At 38.2% G+C, this 22,131-nt stretch overlaps 1 protein-coding gene across 3 annotated transcripts in view; it reads left to right on the top strand.

The window, feature by feature from the left end:
* Positions 1 to 22,131, top strand: part of LOC126457364 (major facilitator superfamily domain-containing protein 1-like) — a 123,467-nt gene that overhangs the window by 29,904 nt on the left and 71,432 nt on the right. The gene's annotated exons all lie outside the window — the stretch shown is intronic.

Here is a 22,131-nt window from a genome sequence, read left to right as displayed (position 1 = left end):
GAGCAGTAAGTTTGACCCCATTGCAGGTCTGACAAAAGAGTTGCAGAAGAAATTAGATATTTAATAACATAAAATGAAAAAAAAGTATTGTCAGGAACAAGAAGTGAAGAAGAAAAAAATACATGATAGAATATTGAATACACTGGGAAACAGTGGGGCTCACATCACAAAAGTAGGGTAGGACAACACTATGGTAATAATGAAAGAGGAAGAATACAAATACAAAAGCTTAAAATTTCTAGAGGATACCATAGGAAAGTTAACCAGGGACCTGATACATAGATACCAGAAAAACATGCAGATACTTCTAAAAAAAACATGTGACACACATTCAAAATCCAGAAATTGATATGTCTAAAACATAAAAACTCCAAGGCAGCTGCTCTAAAACAGCCTACTGCAAATCCCGTAAGCGGGACATTCCAGTCAGGCCAGTCACAAATTTCATAAGTGCATACACATTACTTAGCTGGGGGGGGGGGGGGGGCGCACACACACACATATATATAAAAACAAAGATGAGGTGACTTACCGAACAAAAGCGCTGGCAGGTCGATAGACACACAGACAAACACAAACATACACACAAAATTCAAGCTTTCGCAACAAACTGTTGCCTCATCAGGAAAGAGGGAAGGAGAGGGGAAGACGAAAGGAAGTGGGTTTTAAGGGAGAGGGTAAGGAGTCATTCCAATCCCGGGAGCGGAAAGACTTACCTTAGGGGGAAAAAAGGACAGGTATACACTCGCACACACGCACATATCCATCCACACACACAGACACAAGCAGACATATTTGGTCTTTAAATATGTCTGCTTGTGTCTGTATGTGTGGATGGATATGTGCGTGTGTGCGAGTGTATACCTGTCCTTTTTTCCCCCTAAGGTAAGTCTTTCCGCTCCCGGCATTGGAATGACTCCTTACCCTCTCCCTTAAAACCCACTTCCTTTCGTCTTCCCCTCTCCTTCCCTCTTTCCTGATGAGGCAACAGTTTGTTGCGAAAGCTTGAATTTTGTGTGTATGTTTGTGTTTGTTTGTGTGTCTATCGACCTGCCAGCGCTTTTGTTCGGTAAGTCACCTCATCTTTGTTTTTATATATAATTTTTCCCACGTGGAATGTTTCCTTCCATTATATATATATATATATATATATAATGTACACACAAATGACAGAAGCATTCCCAACACTGAAGTGATAATATAAGAGATCAAAAAAATATCTCCACCACAGAAACCATCAATAACTCTGAAAAGCACTTGGAACACCAGAAAGACGGTCCAAAACCCCATATGACAGTAATAACAATAATTTAAAAATCAGTCAGAGAGCAAAACAATTTCTCATTTGACAACCAGTTCTGCTTATAAGATGGGCTTCCCATGAGGTCACCAGTCAATGAATTCCTAGACAATATCTTCCTTAAGTACATTGAGAACAGATATTTGAAATTGGAGTAAGACCCAAACAATACAGGATAATGCCGGTGATGATGTCTGCCTTTTGGTTAATCACTGTGTTGCATCCAACTACTTCTGAATGTCATAAGCCTAAGGTTAGGCTTATGACATTCAGAAGTTGTTAGATGCAACACAGTGTTTAACCAAAATATAAATTTACCATAGAAAATTGAAAATTACAAAAAATTAAATTCCTTGGGCTTGCAAACACAAAACTAACATCAACTTTCCGCATGGATTAGATTAGATTAGATTAAATATACTTTTTGTTCCAGTTGATCATAGTGAGGAGGTCCTCCAGGATTTAGAACATGTCAGAAAAACAATGAAAAACAAATATGCTAATGTATCTTCCACAGATACGAAGACCCAAGATAAAAAATAAGAAAAGCAGCAGCAGCAGCACAGGCATACTCAAAAACTCAAACCACCCAATAATACACTAACAAATCGCCTTCCAATATGTGCTTCACAGACTGAAAGAAACTCTAGTCAGTGAAGACAACTACAAAAATGACTACAGATAAACAATTTGCTCATGATAATGGATATGACACGAACATCATGTACAAACTGAATCACAAAATTAAAACATAAATTAAAGTGATGCAAACTGCACAGAAACAAACAGGTCATCTCTCTCTCTCTCTCTCTCTCTCTCTCTCTCTCTCTCTCTCTCACACACACACACACACACACACAGTGTAATACAAGGTGGTCCATTGATAGTGACCGGGCCAAATATATCACAAAATAAGCATCAAACGAAAAAACTACAAAGAATGAAACTCGTCTAGCTTGAAGGGGAAAACCAGATGGTGCTATGGTTGGCCCACTAGATGGCACTGCCATAGGTCAAACATATACCAACTGCGTTTTTTTAAGTAGGAACCCCCATTTTTTTACATTTTTTATTACATATTCGTATAGTACATAAAGAAATATTAATGTTGTAGTTGGACCACTTTTTTCGCTTTGTGATAGATTGGCGCTGTAATAATCACAAACATATAAGTACGTGGTATCATGTAACATTCCGCCAGTGCAGGCGGTATTTGCTTCATGATACATTACCCATGTTAAAATGGACCGTTTACCAATTGTGGAAAAGGTCGATATCGTGTTTATGTATGGCTGTTGTTGTTGTTGTTGTTGTGGTCTTCAGTCCTGAGACTGGTTTGATGCAGCTCTCCATACTACTTTATCCTGTGCATGCTTCATCATCTCCCAGTACCTACTGCAACCTACAGCATTCTGAATTTGCTTAGTGTATTCATCTCTTGGTCTCCCTCTACGATTTTTACCCCCCACGCTGCCCTCCAATACTAAATTGGTGATCCCTTGATGCCTCAGAATGTGTCCTACCAACCGATTCCTGCTTCTAGTCACGTTGTGACACAAACTCCTCTTCTCCCCAATCCTATTCAATACCTCCTCATTAGTTAATGTGATCTACCCATCGAATCTTCAGCATTCTTCTGTAGCACCACATTTCAAAAGCTTCTATTCTCTTCTTGTCCAAACTATTTATCGTCCATGTGTCCATGTTTCACTTCCATACATGGCGACACTCCAAACAAATACTTTCAGAAACGACTTCCTGACACTTAAATCTATACTCGATGTTAACAAATTTCTCTTCTTCAGAAACGCTTTCCTTGCCATTGCCAGTCTACATTTTATTTCCTCTCTATTTCGACCATCATCAGTTATTGTGCTCCCCAAATAGCAAAACTCTTTTAATACTTTAAGTGTCTCATTTCCTAATCTAATTGCCTCAGCATCACCCGACTTAATTCGACTACATTCCATTATCCTCGTTTTGCTTTTGTTGATGTTCATCTTATATTCTCCTTTCAAGACACTATCCATTCCGTTCAACTGCTCTTCCAAGTCCTTTGCGGTCTCTGACAGAATTACAATGTCATCGGCCAACCTCAAAGTTTTTATTTCTTCTCCATGGATTTTAATACCTATTCTGAATTTTTGTTTTGTTTCCTTCACTGCTTGCTAAATATACAGATTGAATAACATCGGGGAGAGGCTACAACCCCCTCTCACTCCCTTCCCAACCACTGCTTCCCTTTCATGCCCCTCGACTCTTATAACTGCCATCTGGTTTCTGTATGGCTATTGTGATCAAAATGCCCAACGGGCGTGTGTTATGTATGCTGCTCGGTATCCTGGATGACATCATCCAAGTGTCCAGACCGCTTGCCGGATAGTTGCGTTATTTAAGGAAACAGGAAGTGTTCAACCCCATGTGAAATGTCAACCATGATCTGCAACAAATGATGATGCCCAAGTAGGTGTTTTAGCTGCTGTCGCAGCTAATCCACACTTCAGTCGCAGACAAATTGCGTGAGAATCGGGAATCTCAAAAACGTGGGTGTTGAGAATGCTACATCAACATTGATTGCACCCTTACAATATTTCTATGCACCAGGAATTGCATGGCGATGACTTTGAATGTCATGTACAGTCCTGCCACTAGGCACAAGAGAAATTACGGGCCGATGACAGATTTTTTGAACGCGTTCTATTTAGCGACGAAGCGTCATTCACCAACAGCAGTAACGTAAACCGACATAACACGCACTATTGGGCAACGGAAAATCCACAATGCTTGCGACAAGTGGAACATCAGTGACCTTGGTGGGTTAATGTATGGTGTGGCATTATGGGAGGAAGGATAATTGGCCCCCATTTTATCTATGGCAATCTAAATAGTGCAGTGTATGCTGATTTCCTACGTAATGTTCTACCGATGTTACTACAAGATGTTTCACTGCATGACAGAATGGTGATTTGCTTCCAACATGATAGATGTCCGGCAGATAGCTCGCGTGCAGTTGAAGCGGTATTGAATAGCATATTTCACGACAGGTGGATTGATCGTCAAAGCACCATACCATGACCCACACGTTCACCGGATCTGACGCCCCCGGATTTCTTTCTGTGGGGAAAGTTGAAGGATATTTGCTATCGTGATCCACCGACAATGCCTGACAACATGCGTCAGTGCATTGTCAATGCATGTGCGAACATTACGGAAGGCGGATGACTCGGTGTTGAGAGGAATGTGGTTACACGTACTGCCAAATTCATTGAGGTTGATGGACATTATTTTGAGCATTTATTGCATTAATGTGGTATTTACAGGTAATCATGCTGTAACAGCATGCATTCTCAGAAATGATACATTCACACAGGTACATGCATTACATTGGAACAATTGAAATAAAATGTTCAAATGTACCTATGTTCTGTATTTTAATTTAAAAAACCTACCTGTTACCAACTGTTCGTCTAAAGTTGTGAACCATATGTTTGTGACTATTACAGCACCATCTATCACAAAGCAAAAAAAGTGGTCCAACTAAAACATTCATATTTCCTTATGTACTACATGAATATGTAATAAAAAATGGGGGTTCCTATTTAAAAAACGCAGTTGATATCCATTTGACCTATGGCAGCACCATCTAGCGGGCCAACCATAGCGCCATCTGGTTTCCCCCTTCAAGCTAGACAAGTTTCGTTCTCTGAAGTTTTTTCATTTGATGCTTATTTCGTGAGATATTTGGCCTGGTCACGATCAATGCACCACCCTGTATACCCCTTACAGAATTTAAGACCAAAGTAAGATTCAAAACTGCTGCTCAGAACTCATTCAAATGTTTGCGGTCTTGTGTTAGTATTGTGTAAGCAATGACACAGTCAAGGTTTAAAGTGTAGTTTTTTTGCTATCAAGGTAATGTGGAAACCAGTAAAAATAAATGAGGACCATTTAAACACACACACACACACACACACACACACACACACACACACACACACACCAATTGCAACTACCTTACATTCACAGTCATATATTTTTGAGGTGATGAAGTTTTGTGAGTTAACTTCTCTATGGCTGCAGAAGACAAACTGAAAGAATGCAGTATAAAGGCAGACACAGAAACCACAACATGGGTTAACAAGGTATATATAAAAAATTTTGTCTATTTTAAAATTTGTAACTTATTTAAAAATTGAAATTCAATGCGTGCAGATGGTAGAAAGCATTTTGTAAAAAACACTGATGATGCTGTTAACTTCAGCAAAACATGTCAGGGTGGGAAAGAAGAAAGAATTGTTTTGCTTAAGGTAGAACTTATCCAAAGTCAAATTTTATTTGTAAGCTAACATGGACATGAGAGGGAACTTCAACCTCAATATTAGCTTTTGTCCGTTATATAAGGAATGGTGTTAATGGTAAGGCCATGTGCATAGGGGATGTTCGTGTATAGTGAAGTGACTAGTAGGGAACCAATTGGTAATAATTTATTTATTTTATTAACATTCTATGGCCTTCATTGGACCACTCTTGCCAGTGGTCCAGCCTGTCAGCCCAGTACTTCTTTATTCTCTCAGATCTCATCCTTCTTTCTTCATTGGGAATCACCCTTCCTATTGTCTGTTTGTTGATTCTCATTTGCAGTCTGATTTGTTTGTATGTGAGTTTCCTGATTTTGTCCGTTTTGTTTCATAGGTCTTCCAGTGTAATCTGTAACTCATCCATGTCTTCCTTGATTTCTGTAATCCACATAATGTTGCACTTATTATTCCACAATTTTTCTATTATTGTCCTGATGATCCTGTTATCTGATGTTCTGATTAGATATCCGAAAAATGAAATGTGTTTCTTCCTGATTGTACTCATTACCTGTTCCAGTTCCTTGTAGACTGTTTCATTTGTAGCTACTCTCCAGTGTCCATCTTTCTGGTACAATTTGTTGATGCACTTTCTGATGATTCTTCTCTCTATTTTGAGTATTTTGTTTATTTGTGCAGTGTTAGTTGTTTTGAAGATGGTTTCACTTGCGTAAGTTATTTCTGGTTGAGTGATTGTTTTGTAGTGTTTTAATTTTGTTGTTATTGGCGATTGGTAATAATAATAATAATTTTTCACCCCGTAGAGGCCCGGGAAATGAATAGGCCTCCGGTATGTTCTGCTAGTCGTAAAAGGCGACGAAAAGAACAAACCACTAATAGGTCTATCCCCCCTTTTAGTGTGATTAGTTGGTTCAGGACAGAACTAAAGAAGCCTCGGACAAGCGCCGTCATGGTCGGGGACAACGCTTGAACCCTATGCCCGCCCACAATGGTAACGACACTGCTAGCCAACTGGAAAATGATTTAAATCCAAATAAAGGTGTTTTGCAGGATATGCTTCCTGCAACCACCCTAGAAGGAAAACAAAGACAGAGGATGAGATGGTCAGATGAAGTTAATCGACACCTCATGTTCTGTTATTACCAAGCAACAAACCTAGGAACCAACACAACTGGATACAGATCACAAGTATACACAACATTTATTACCATATACCCAGAATTAAAATTTTGAACAGAACAACGACTAGCTGATCAGATCCGTGTAATAATAAAAAATAACAGGATACCCCAGTCAGAATTAGAAAACATCAAACAACAAGTACAACAAATACTGGAACAAAATAATGTGCAATCAGAAGAAGAAGAAAATACAGTAATGGACTCAAACATCCCAGAGCAAACAAACAAAGCACAACATGCATCAATTAAACAATCAGAGGAAAACGAAATCTTAAGACAGCCACCAGAACAAGCACATATAGAATACAAAGACACAAATACAGACATTAGACCATTCTTGCATAGACCGCCAAATGGCCCACAAGTCGAAACAACAATAAAAACTATAAACACAATCATACACAACAAAATAAATGAAAACACAACTATGGAAGAGTTACAACTACTGGTTTATATAGGAGCACTCACTACACTAAATATACACACTAGGCAGAGATCAGAACCAACCAACACACAGAAGAAACCCACAAAACCAGCATGGCAACACAGGCTACAGATCAGAATAGAAAAACTCAGAAAAGACATCGGACAGCTAACACAATTTATAAGAAATGAAATGTCAGAAAAAAAAAAAACAAAAAAGGTTAGGTAAAATCTCACCACAAGAAGCGATAGAGCAATTAGATGAAAAGAAGCAGAAATTACAAGAATTGGCCAAACGACTTAGAAGATACAAAAGAAGTGAAAATGGAAGGAAACAAAACCAGACATTCAACACAAACCAAAAGAAATTTTACCAGACAATAGATAACACACACATTAAAATAGAGAATCCACCAAACATAACAGACATGGAACACTTCTGGAGCAACATATGGTCAAACCCGGTACAACATAACAGGCATGCACGGTGTATACAAGACACATACAAGATGATACCACAAATGCCTGAAGTGATAATTTTGCAACATGAAGTCACCCAAGCAATTAATTCTACTCACAATTGGAAAGCCCCTGGAAAAGATAAAATAGCAAATTTCTGGCTAAAGAAGTTCACCTCAACACATTCACATCTAACTAAATTATTTAACAGTTACATTGCAGACCCATACACATTCCCTGATGCACTTACACGTGCAATAACTTATCTGAAACCTAAAGACCAAGCAGACGCAGCAAACCCAGCTAAATATCGCTCCATAACATGCCTACCAACAATATACAAAATATTAACTTCAGTCATCACACAGAAATTAATGACACATACAACACAGAACAAAATTATAAATGAAGAACAAAAAGGCTGTTGCAAAGGAGCACGAGGATGTAAAGAGCAACTGATAATAGATGCAGAGGTGACATATCAAGCTAAAACTAAACAAAGGTCGCTACACTATGCATACATTGATTACCAAAAAGCTTTTGATAGTGTACCCCACAGAAAACCAATATAGTAGAAGTGCAAAGACCACGTTATTATACGGAAACACAGAACGACACCAGCACTACTTGTGGCCTGGCTGTGAACTTCAATACGAAAAAATATGGCGCGAAAATCTCTTATGTTTATTTCTAAATACGCGAATTAGATGACAATATTTTTCATTTAATCTTTCAATGTGGGCCGCATAGTGCAGTAATAAAGGTTTTTGAGATCTTGCAAAGTAATATATAAAAGAAATCTCAATCAAAAACAAACATTAACTACACATAGCTGCAGTTTACATTGTGAAAATGTTCGTAAATTACGTCACCTTTTGACTGGGAAATTTTTTTATAAAACTCAATATTGCGATTTTGGCCGTGTGGCCATTATCTTGTGGAAATAAACGAGCTTTAGCACATGTCAGACTAAAAAATCATCTGACATTGCATGCATATATAAATGATTTTTACGTTTCCACATATCCTAAAGCACATTATGTCCACTCGCATGATCGAAAGTGGAATAGTAGGTTACACAAATAAATAACTACACAGCTAAAGGATAAAAGGATAAAGGTCATTTACAAAAAAAATCTGTGCTACAAACCAAGGATGTACTGTAAAGTCTACAAAATCCGATTTATTATTTTTTCTGTTGGTTGTTATTTATGGATATTCAGTCATCTGAAATTCAACTTCTGCGCAGTTCAAATAAATTTATGAAACACACAAAATACTACTTTACATCAACTGAAAAACAAATTGGGAACAGAGCAGGTAGACACTCCATGAATGTAGCCAAAATGTTTTTGCCAATGAGACATAAAAAGAAAATGAACTGCAACACATAACATTTTTTTTTTTTCTGTTTTTCCCAACTTGGCTATTATTTTGGCAACACCCATCATGTTTATATAATGAAAGAAGACACTCCTCTTTGTAAACTTTTTTTGGTACACTACTGAAAATTAACACAAATTCCCCTTGACAGCACTTTATTCATTATACTTTTAGAGTCCAATCATCACATCTAGAAAGTGTTAGGTTATGTTCCTGCTGAATTACCAGAGTTTGTCATAACAAATCAAAGGCATGACTTTGATACAAGAACATGTAATTCTCTGCTTTTAACACAACATTTGTATATGTATAGGGAGCTTACTCTCATTGTACACATAATAAACACTGACATACAAAGACTTTTAACATGATTTGAACTTCTTTTTAAGTTGTTGCATACACAATTTCCTCTTGTTTGTAAATTTCTTTTCTTTCACATACTTGTATATTATAAATGGAGTACTTGTCTTCTTAAGTCTCTCTTCAATGTCATGCTTATTACAAATTGTTGTATGAGACAGAACAAATGTTTTTTTTTTAAATTATCATGTAGTCTTGTTGTGTGACCATGACTATTTAGATACTCATACAGCTGATCATGGAGTGCCCTTAGGAAAATCATGACTCTTTCACTTGGATATTTCAAATGAGAATGCTCCTCACTATTCCCTTTAAGTGAGGTAAACAAATGATTTTCAGTCACAACAGAGGAGTAGAGACTGGTATTACATGTTTCACAATCATCTGATACATCTATGGCTTTTAGTACATAGCCTGCTACATAGGCTAAGGATTGTTGATCTTCAACAGACTCGATGATACCATCTGAGTAAGAATAAATTTGCTCAGGTGTATCAGTGTCATTCATCTCACATTCATTTAAATGTTCACTCCTACCACTAGCTGCCAAAAAGTGACACAAACTGCTCAAGGGAGTGTAATCATCATTTTCACAGTTACTTACAGTCATGGCTTTGAAAGGCAAAGTAATATGATTGACAACACAAGTCTTCAGAGCTTGTACAAACTGAAAATAAGTTGCGTTTGTATTAGCAATACCATGTTGTCTTGTACAACAAAAGAAATTTTCTAAAGCATCTTGATTTAACGCCTTTAAATTTAAGTACTTAAAGCCAGCCACTTTCAAGGTCTTCCACAAGAAAATAATAGACTGTAATGTAATCTGCCAACCTTTTATGAAGCTAAACACATTAGTCTTGTTTCTTCCCATTTTTAAATCTATTATTTGCCAGCTGCCTATTTCCCTCAATATGCTATACCACATTTCTAAATGTGGCGAATTTTCTGATAAAGCACACCTAAATTGTTTTCAATCCCTGGGATATTGCTCATTACTGTTGAGTGAATCAAAGAGATTATCTACCTTTTCCACAAACTCAGCTGTGTGTATAGCTTCAGATGGTAATGTGTGAGTAGAAACATATGTTTCAATTGCAGCTGCAACAGTGTGTCTCGTTTGTGCAGCAGCAACTTTTACCTTCATTTTGACATGGGAATCAGAAAAGTTAAAGTGTTGTGCACTTTTTTTTTTTTTTTTTAGCAGCTACAGGTGAACGTCCTAAATGACCCAAGTCCTGATACCCATAGATTAGCTGTTTGTGTGCATCATAGTACATACCATCATCCAGAGACATTTCATCAAAAAGTAGAGCACAGTACTTGTCATTTTCATGCATATTACTTACCTCCCTTGCTAAAAAGTTTAATAAAGCTGGATTAAGTCCTGTATCAAATGGTATGTGGGAAAGCACTCCCTTGAGCAGCCTGACAGATGGAAGGGAGAAGTATGAGGCCAAATATCTGTACAACCGGGGACTACACTTATAAATAGATAAAGCAAATGTCTTATCTTGTATAGACCACCGTACTGCTGTGGGCTGCATATTGGCATTTCTTAACTGACTATTAATAAAAGTTTTAGTCACATCATTCAACTCTTATTCAATTAACTGAAATTTCCTGTCATCATACAACTCTTTCAGAATTTTCAATTTATTCCTCTCATTCTGTAGCTGTTTTTTCAATTTACACACTCTGGAAACTGTAATTCTATGCAGTTTATACATTTTGTGTTTTCTTGGAGTTAAATCACGTTTAGAGACGCCAGATCCCATTACACCTGGACTACTTTCAACATCATAAACAGGTGAGGATAAAAAGCTGTACTCACCATCATCTGTGCTCTGTAAAGGGGGACTGCTTTGTTGTATTACTGTAGATTTTGCATTGTGACCTGTCTCGTGCACACTTATATTTGCACCCGATGTGGTGAAACCGCCACCACCACCACCAGTGTAACACAGATGGGTGGGGGGAGGGTGATACAACACCAATTCCATGTGCTTTGGTATAACACCAGGATTTAGCCTGTGTCTAGTAAAGTTCACAAAATCTGCTTCATAAAAATGATCCTCACACACATAATAATAACTACAGTTGACACCTTCATCTATATTACAGATCAATTTCCACTTCTTTAAAGTCTCACTTTTTGATGCAGCTGGAAATTTATAGAAATGTTTATTTTTGTGTTTGGAATTTGTTTTTACATAATAACTACTCCTTCATCCTGGAAACTTGCACGAGTATTTCAATTTCAGTCTCAAACTGGATTCTTCTCTTCCTGTATGATCCATCCTTATGTGTCTGAAATGTTATTCAAACCAAAAATTAGGAACGAGAAAAAAGATCAAGTATGGTTTACATTGATTAATGTTAAAGAAAACTCAATGTTAAATTAATTTCACTATCAAAAATCATATTAGCTTATGTCTAAATGCAGCTATCCTGTACTGAAGTATTGATAACTGTTATCATGGCTTGTAATCTGATGTGGTATTGCTACAAAATAGTGAAAAAACGAAACAAATTCTCATTTCTACTACGGATATGCACATCACTCTATATATAACTGCATGAGCGTAGTTGCACTATATTCTATATTCAACACTACTTCGTTAAACAGTGCTATCAGGCAGTAGAAACACTGCTTATTGTACCATTTCAGTATATTTCAGCATCTAGATACCATGGTAGATACCAAATTCAACTGCACATTATCAGTAACAGTTACAGCTGTAAATCTGTATTACGTTGTGCTGAGCATTAAAGTGCGAGAAGATTTCTACTGCATTGGATATTGCCACAATAATACATGTAAATGTCCAACTGCTTGAAGGACCTGCTTTGTGTGACTTCCAAACAAATGTCTTATTATGTGAGAACACAACCTTTGTCGATACAACAGCAACAAACACTTTTTACCTGGATAGAGTGTTATGTACTGTACAGAATATTTACTGTCGAAAACGCGAAATAGAACACACTCGAGGCATTACGAATCAATTGTAACACATCCAATATTTGGTATGTAGTAAACGGCACAATAAATGGTACTTATTATGTCACTAAGAGTACTTCGTGGCAAAAAGGAAGATGAATCAAAGCCAGAATTATATTCCATTAAAGGATTCGGAAAGTTGAAAACCAACTGTGTCAAAAGCTGCTAGCATGGGATTCTCTATGAAATACAAGGAAGTATGAACAGAAATAAGAAATATACTTACCCTTTAAGTAAACTGAGCAACGGAAATTGTATTTCTTTGCAGGAACAAGTATACAAGAGTCCACAGAACGTAATGTGATGATACAGCGTCGTGTTCTATATGAAACAAAAGTAAAAAAGTAAATACTGAATCATCACACCATCAAATATTACGAATGCATCCAAAAATTAAGGAGAATAATAGCAACATACTTACACTGCAATTTAAACGAAAATTCACGATCACGTTACTACGATACCAAAACAATTATGGAAGACTACGTCATCCAATAGAAACACGAGACTATAAATTGCTAAACTTGCAGCGCTCCAAGTGGCCTGGGACCAAACCAACGTCGTGTTACCGGAAATCCCTATATGAGTTTCACCCCCTTGGTGCACCCCACTCATGGTTACTACAAATATTGGAAATATACGAAGTAGATCTTAAATTGATACAGTTCCTAAACATAGTAATGAAAAATTGGAAAACCACACTTAATATCCAAACAAATTCAAATAATATCATATCACAGCCAATACAGATTAAGCGTGGAATATACCAAGGAGACTCATTAAGTCCTTTCTGGTTCTGCCTTGCTCTGAACCCACTATCCAACATGCTAAATAATACAAATTATGGATACGATATTACTGGAACATACCCACACAAAATCACACATTTGCTATACATGGATGATCTAAAACTACTGGCAGCAACAAATCAACAACTCAACCAATTACTAAAGATAACAGAAGTATTCAGCAATGATATAAATATAGCTTTTGGAACAGACAAATGTAAGAAAAATAGCATAGTCAAGGGAAAACACACTAAACAAGAAGATTTACATATTGGATAACCACAGCGACTGCATAGAGGCGATGGAAAAAACAGATGCCTATAAATATCTAGGATACAGACAAAAAATAGGAATAGATAATACAAATATTAAAAAAGAACTAAAAGAAAAATATAGACAAAGACTAACAAAAATACTGAAAACAGAATTGACAGCAAGAAACAAGACAAAAGCTATAGATACTTATGCTATACCAATATTGACCTACTCATTTGGATTAGTGAAATGGAGTAACAGAGACCTAGAAGCACTCAATACACTTACACGATCACAATGCCACAAATATAGAATACATACATTCAGCAACAGAAAGATTCACATTAAGCAGAAAGGAAGGAGGAAGGGGATTTATCGACATAAAAAACCTACATTACGGACAGGTAGACAATTTAAGAAAATTCTTTCTAGAACGAGCAGGAACTAGCAAAATACACAAAGCAATCACTCATATAAATACATCGGCTACACCACTGCAATTTCATAACCACGTCTACAACCCTTTAGATCACATAACATCAACAGATACGAAGAAAGTAAATTGGAAAAAGAAAACACTACATGCAAGCACCCGTATCATCTAACACAGTCACACATCGATCAAGACGCATCCAACACATGGCTAAGAAAAGGCAATATATACAGTGAGATGGAAGGATTCATGATTGCAATACAGGATCAAACAATAAACAACAGATAAATGCAGACTTTGCAAACAACAAATAGAAACAGTAGATCACATCACAAGCAGATGTACAATACTAGCAAATACAGAATACCCCAGAAGACATGACAATGTAGCAAAAATAATACATCAACAACTTGCCTTACAACATAAACTTATAAAACAACACATTCCCACATACAAGTATGCACCACAAAATGTACTGGAGAATGATGAATACAAATTATACTGGAACAGAACCATTATAACAGATAAAACAACACCACATAACAAACCTGACATCATACTCACCAATAAAAAGAAGAAATTAACACAACTAATCGAAATATCCATACCCAATACAATAAATATACAAAAGAAAACAGGAGAAAAAATTGAAAAATACATCCAACTGGCTGAGGAAGTCAAGGACATGTGGCATCAGGATAAAGTTGACATTATACCAATTATACTATCAACTACAGGAGTCATACCACACAATATCCACCAGTACATCAATGCAATACAGCTACATCCAAACTTATATATTCAACTACAGAAATCCACAATTATTGATACATGTTCAATTACCCAAAAGTTCCTAAATGCAATATAACATATACTGTACAGTTAAAAGGAAGTCACGCTTGATCAAGGTCCGCGTCACTTTCCATTTCTGACCAGACATAACGTCTGAGAAAAGAAAGAAAGAAATAATAATTTCATGTGGCTTAATGGCAAGGTGCAAGTCTTTCAATTGGAAGCCACTGTGGCAACTTGTGTATCCCTACTCTTTCCCAGTTATCTAACTGGGGAAGGAGATCTGCAGTTCAATATAGAATCAAGACCACTTATTATTCCTGGTGATTCTTCAGATTGTTAAAGAATTGAATGCTAGATTAAAGGCAGACTGAAAATTTATGTGATCCAACCAGATTCTATCCCACAACCATTTGGTTTCCAGGCACATGCTTTACCAGTAGACCAATAGGCCCCACCAGGTTAGGATGGTAGAGAGGTGGATGAAATGGTCTGTATATTTTATGCGGGGTCCTAGGCTGTGGTCAATGGTTTGGAGGCATTAGTCGAGAGCCGAGATCCTACATTATGGTGTGTGGATGGTTTTCTGATTCTGGGGAAAAAGGTAGATGGTAGGTGTGCAGAGAGTAATCAGGAAGAGTAAGGAGGTGGATATAAGAGAGCGATAGTGGGATACACTCAAGGATTTGAGCAGGATTTGTACATTATGTTTGGGTTTATGGGTTGGGATCTCTGTGACAGGAATTGGATATGAGAGACACAGACAGATCGTAGACCTATTCTGTCAGGTAATCAATACACTTCTTTCTGACAGTGGTGGAGTTTTTGTCTGCAGGGAAGGTTTTTAAATTGGAGTCTGTCTGGAGGCTGTGGATGACTGTTGGTTCCTCCATTGAGAAGTTTGTGTTATTGGAAAGGACAGTGACACCAAGTATATAGTAAAGAATTCCTCGAAGGTAAGCAGTGGGTGGTTAGGTGGGAGCGGAGGAGGTTCGCAGTTCAAATGGGATATGAGTGGGGGTGAGACAATGTTCAATTTTGGATTCTGATTAGCATTGGTTGGACTGGACGGTGACAAAATGTGTTTCCACTGTAGGGATAAGGAGGAAGAGAGTAAATCTTTGACAAGTAACTTTGGGGTTGGTCTGAAAGTGAGGCTAAGGATCCTACCCCTCTGGAAGTGGTATTTCACCTTCTACTCAGTGTACAAAATGTCCTATTCCATCCTTACACAATACCCACGTCCAACACACTGCCACATGGGTTGTACCATTGAGGAAGGCCCAGGTGCAAGACCTGTGCAATACACCCACCCAGCACATCCTACTCCAGTCCCACATACGGTATTTACTCGAATCTAAGCCGCACTTTTTTTCCGGTTTTTGTAATCCTAAAAACCCCCTGCGGCTTAGAATCGAGTGCAAAGCAAGCGTAAGTTCTGAAAAATGTTGGTAGGTGCTGCCACAACTAACTTCTGCCGTCGAATATATGTAGCGCTACACAGGCATGCTTTGTAGGCACAAAGATAAATACTGGCGCCAAAACCTCTGCATCAGCAAATAAATTAAAAAAAAAAAAAAAAAAAAAAGAAGGTGGAAGACGAGCTTTTTTTTTCTCCGCCCCGAGTTTTGACCACTGCATTTTCATACATTATCCAACGAAGTAAATACAAATTCCGTATTGTTCATCTTCGAATGTAGCAGAATTTCAATGTACTACGAAAATACGACTGGCAAGACTGTTTGGGATGTTTGTCAATATGGCCAACTCTACGTTCTGAATTTTTTCCTACCTGTGAGAAGAGATGGTTGCTAATAGGAACCTGATGAAATGTGAATCACATGCACTATTCTCTTCACCATAAGAATAATACGAATATAAACATTTTGCCATGTATTCTTTCGTGTTTGCTGCTATCTCATTTAAATCCTGACTGCCTAATAAACTACGAAACTAGAGTGAGACAACAGCAAACGCGGAAGAATATACGTATCGTGTCATGTTTATATTCGTATTGTTCTTATGCCTAATAGTGATACAGTCAGAAATGAAGCACGGCAACTGACTAGATTTTTAAATCTAAGATGACTAATTTCTGTGCAGAATTTGATGTACTAAAGAAGTGGCTGCAAAGATTTTCAAATGGAGAAAAATTTTCGCCTAACTCTCGTTCAGAACATCTTCTATCATACGTAGTCTATTATTTGGTTCTTGTTGATCATTATCAAAGAAAGCAGCAGTGTAAGTAACAACAAATAGCAGTCTCTTGCCATTGTTTTTTTTTTAATTGTAAGCGGCAGTAGCGCGCACAAAAGCAAGCCATGCTGCGAGTGGCGACAGGCCGTAAACACGCACTATCAGAATGCGACAAACAATGCATGACACAGTACAGTAATGCATTTTCAGCTTAGAGTGGCATAAACACCTATAACAAAGAAAACGGCACTTATCAGATCAAAGCAAAATAAGCAATCGATTCAAACCAGGCGTAGCACGTGAAAAAGGAAGGGTACCCGTATAAACATGGACGGAGCGCCTGACGCATAGCAGTGGGTACCTGGTAAAGCTTGACTGCTAAGCTTACGACTCGAACCAAACTACTGTAGCTGTATCGTCATTCATTCGACCTAAATTGTGTCTCATATTACAATGGACCTATTACAATGGACCAACTTTGTGTTGATTTGGAGGTGCGGCCTAAAACTTTTTTCTCCCCTTGATTTTCGAGTCGGAAATTTCAGGTGCAGCTTAGATTCGGGAAATTTCTTTTTCCTTTATTTCGAGTCTCATTTTTCGATTTGAGTGCGGCTTAGATTCGAGTAAATACGGTAGTCATAACCTATTCTATCATAGGCAGGGCCAAACGTGAAAGTAACTACATCATGCTAGCTCTGCTGTAACTTCAGCACAGATTTTTATATGGGCATATCCACCAACTGGCTGTCCAGACAACTGAATAGTCACTGTCAAACTATGACCAAGATGAGAGTTGACCACTCAGTGCCAGAAAACACTACTGAGCACAAAATGCTAAATTTCACTGGCTTCTTCGGAACCTGTGACACCTGGATCCTCCCCTGCATTGCCAATTTGTGTGAATTAAGTAGTTTGTTATTTTTCCTGCAACACTTCCGTCAATCCTGTAATCCTCCTGGCCTCAGGCTCTGATAACCCCTGTCGACACACATTTCTCTTCCTGACCCAAGACTTAACTCATCCTGCAGTCACCTCTCCGTCCCCCAACTCCCCCCCCCCCCCCCCCCCTCCACAGTTTCCCTCTTCATCTGTTGTATCTCCTCCCTCCCCCTCAACACTTTGTGTCTCTCCTCTTCCTCCATTCCTGACACAACCCCTTATGCCAGTCAAGCTACAATGCTGAAAAAATGTAGTCAGCTGTGACAATGTAGCCACCATTTGTGTGTGTGTGTGGGGGGGGGGGGGGGGCAGGCGTTAAGAGGCACACATTCTTCTTATATATCTGAAGAAGGATTTATCAAAACCTAGCAGTGTTCCCAGTTTTGTTTGTGTCTATCGATGACTTAATGCACAACTATTCAGTGAGTCATTACTGTAACTCCTTGTATTGTTTGTATTCTGTTGTGGACTTTCCATTACCTTGAGGTTGTTTCTGGTTATTCAGATCCCACCAGTTCAATTTCCTATGTTTGTGCAATTTCTTCAGCTTTAGTTTGCATTATGTAACTAATAAATTATGATTAGAACCCACATCTGCTCCTGCAAATGCTTTACATTTTAAAGTCTAATTTCTAAATCTCTCTTACCATTATATACTCTATCTGAAATGTTGCAGTGTCTCCAGGTCCCTTCCACATATGCAGCCTTCTTTCATGAATCTTAGTCCAATTGTTAGAAATGATGAAATTGTTCTATGTGCAAAATTCCACCAGGCAGCTTCCCCTTTCACTCCTTTCTCCTTATTCTATTCTCTTAATACACTGACGGAAAAAAATTGCAACACAGAAAAAATAATTAATGTAAAGAAATTTCGGGAATACGTTTGTCTAGGTAATATATTTAAGTGATTAACATTGCAGGATCACAGTTTAATGTAAGAGCAAGATAAGTAATTGGAAATGTGAAATGCTGATACATTAATAACCGATGTAACCAGCAGAATGTTGAATGCAGGCATGCGAATGTGTGTGTAAGGCCAAGGCAACATGCCGACACTCTGTAGAGTATGTTGGGTTACAACAGCGGTATGTTGGAAAAAAATCCTGGAATGCTGTTCATGAATGGTAGCACAGCAGATCGGATCACCAGATTGACATATAAATTTGCAGCCAGGGTGTGTGGGATAACTATGAGAGTGTTCCTGCTGTCATAGAAAATCGCACCTCAGACAATAACTCCAGGTGTAGATCCATTGTGTTTAGCACTGAAACAGGTTTGTTGCAGCCCCTCAATTGGCCTCCTCCTTACCAGCACACTGCCATCACTGGCACTAAGGCAAAACCAGCTTTCATCAGAAAACACAACAGATCTCCACCTCGCCCTCCAATGAGCTCTCACTTGACACCCCTGAAGTCACAAATGGCAGTGGTTTGGGATCAGTGGAATGCACTCTACAGGATATCTGGCTCAGAGCTGTCCTTGAAGTAACCAATTTTGTCACGGTTCATTGTGTCACATTATTGCTGCTCAAATTGCTGTTTTGGATGCAGTATGATGCGCCAGAGCCATACACTGAACACGGTGGTCTTCCCATTAGGTATTGCCACGTAGCCGTCCAGAGTCCGGTCTCCTTGTGACAGCTGCCAGCAAGCATGCATAATGGCTACATTCTTGCCAAATATTTCTGCAGTATTGTTGAAGGTGCTATTACACATACTCATTTGAACTCAGTGAGGTGTTGATAATGGTGGCTTTGTCGCCTTAATGGCATTCTTGACTAGCATCAACTCACCACGTCCAGTCTCAATGGTAACCAATACTCATGACGGTTACAGCATGTATTTAAAGCAAACCTGATCTACATCCTCACAGTTGCACTACTAGTGCCACTCATGTGACTGGCACGAAATATGAATAGACATCACCTTTCAAATGTAGAAAAATGTCTACCAGATTTCTTTTGTGTCGCATAACTTGTTCTTGGTGTTGTGATTTTTGTTTCCATCAGTGTATTTCACCTTTTCTTTTTCTGACTATTGAATGCAAATTCCCTATCACAAATAAATTTGCATATCCCTTAATATACTGAATAATCTCCTCACAGAAGTTCTTTTTAATCTCGTCATCTGCACAGCTAGTAGGATATACACTTGTATGTAAGTCATGGCTTTTTTTTTCTATCTTCACCACAATAATGTGTTCATTATGCTGTTCATTCCTAGTTTCCTGCGTGCTATTAGACTTATTCTTGCATTACCTCTGATTATGTGTTGATAATCCTGTATTACCTGACCAAAAATTCTCTTCTTCCTGTCATCACACTTCACTAATTCTCCCCCTATGTAGCTTCAACCTTTCTGTTTCCCTTTTCAAGTTCACTAAGTTACCTACACAGTTAATGAATCCAGCATGCTGTGCTCCAAGCCATAGGGTGTTAGAATTGCCTTTTCCGATGACAACATCCTCCTGAGTAGATGCACTGGAAGATCCAAATTGGGGACTACTTTATCAAGAGAATGCTGCCATCTTTAAACCATATAGTAGAGCTTTAGGTGGTTGACCTAGTAGATAGTGTCGGAAGTTCCATGCGGCTTTTCGCGGATGATGCTGTAGTATACAGAGAAGTTGCAGCATTAGAAAATTGTAGCGAAATGCAGGAAGATCTGCAGCGGATAGGCACTTGGTGCAGGGAGTGGCAACTGACCCTTAACATAGACAAATGTAATGTATTGCGAATACATAGAAAGAAGAATCCTTTATTGTATGATTATATGATAGCGGAACAAAAACACTGGCAACAGTTACTTCTGTAAAATATCTGGGAGTATGCGTGCGGAACGATTTGAAGTGGAATGATCATATAAAATTAATCGTTGGCAAGGTGGGTACCAGATTGAGATTCATTGGGAGAGTCCTTGGAAAATGTAGTCCATCAACAAAGGAGGTGGCTTACAAAACACTCGTTCGACCTATACTTGAGTATTGCTCATCAGTGTGGGATCCGTACCAGATTGGGTTGACGGAGGAGATAGGGAAGATCCAAAGAAGAGCGGCGCGTTTCGTCACAGGGTTATTTGGTAACCGTGATAGCGTTACGGAGATGTTTAGCAAACTCAAGTAGCAGACTCTGCAAGAGAGGCGCTCTGCATCGTGGTGTAGCTTGCTCTCCAGGTTTCGAGAGGGTGCATTTCTGGATGAGGTATCGAATATATTGCTTCCCCCTACTTATACCTCCCGAGGAGATCACGAATGTAAAATTAGAGAGATTTGAGCGTGCACGGAGGCTTTCAGACAGTCGTTCTTCCCGCGAACCATGCGCGACTGGAACAGAAAAGGGAGGTAATGACAGTGGCACGTAAAGTGCCCTCCGCCACACACCATTGGGTGGCTTGCGGAGTATAAATGTAGATGTAGATGTAGGTCCTCGGGAAATGTTACTGATGTAGTTTCCCCTTGCTGTCAGACATTTGCTGTACCAACATAGCAGGCCCAATTTCATTAAAGTTACAAAGCCATATAAGTCAGTCATCCAGACCATTACCCCTGCTATTCCTGAAAAGGCTGCTGCCCCCTTCAAGAAATCTGACATCTCCTAACCTCTGCACAGAAACCCCCTCTGGTGTGGTAGCACCTACAATATGGTTATCCATATTATTTATATGTATATGTCACCACACTAAGTCAAGGTTTATTTATTAGTGGCTAAGACTGAAGTCAACTGTTTAAACATTTATGATTTGTCAGATAAGTGTTCCTAAGCCTTTGTAAAGTGCTAAGATTGTCATATTTTTACCTCGCTATCTTGTCCATATTAACATCAAATAAGACTATAACTGATTGTGAATGTTGTCCATTTTTTCAATTAAGTAAATTCTTTGATAATATTTCTCCAGATCTTGTTCTATTGTAAAATAATGAAAGTCAGAAAAACAATTTTGATGTCCATTTTCTAAGATTTGTTTAGTCCCATCTCGTTTTACATTTATTTTTATTCTGCCTATCAGAAGTGGTGATTAACTTACTTTATGATATGACACTATGTATTAAAAGAGAGCAAATGGTAACTTTATAAGATATAACAGTGTCTATGATACATCACTTACTGGATCAGTTGATAAGTATCAGACTTCAAATCAAATGGCTAAAAATTTCATTTTCATTTGAGTATCACATTAAGTGCCAGATGGAAATGCCTCCTCTTGTCTATGTTGTGTGTAATGAAAAAAGAAAAAAGTCAGATTGTGCTGTGGTATTAGTTCTACATAAACCTAGGTTTCCATAACTGCTTTCCTGCCCATTTTTGGG

Source organism: Schistocerca serialis, chromosome 2, assembly GCF_023864345.2.
Source record: "Schistocerca serialis cubense isolate TAMUIC-IGC-003099 chromosome 2, iqSchSeri2.2, whole genome shotgun sequence".
Taxonomy (NCBI): domain Eukaryota; kingdom Metazoa; phylum Arthropoda; class Insecta; order Orthoptera; family Acrididae; genus Schistocerca; species Schistocerca serialis.
Note: the sequence above shows the minus strand (reverse complement) of the source record. Positions and strands in the feature narration are given on the sequence as shown.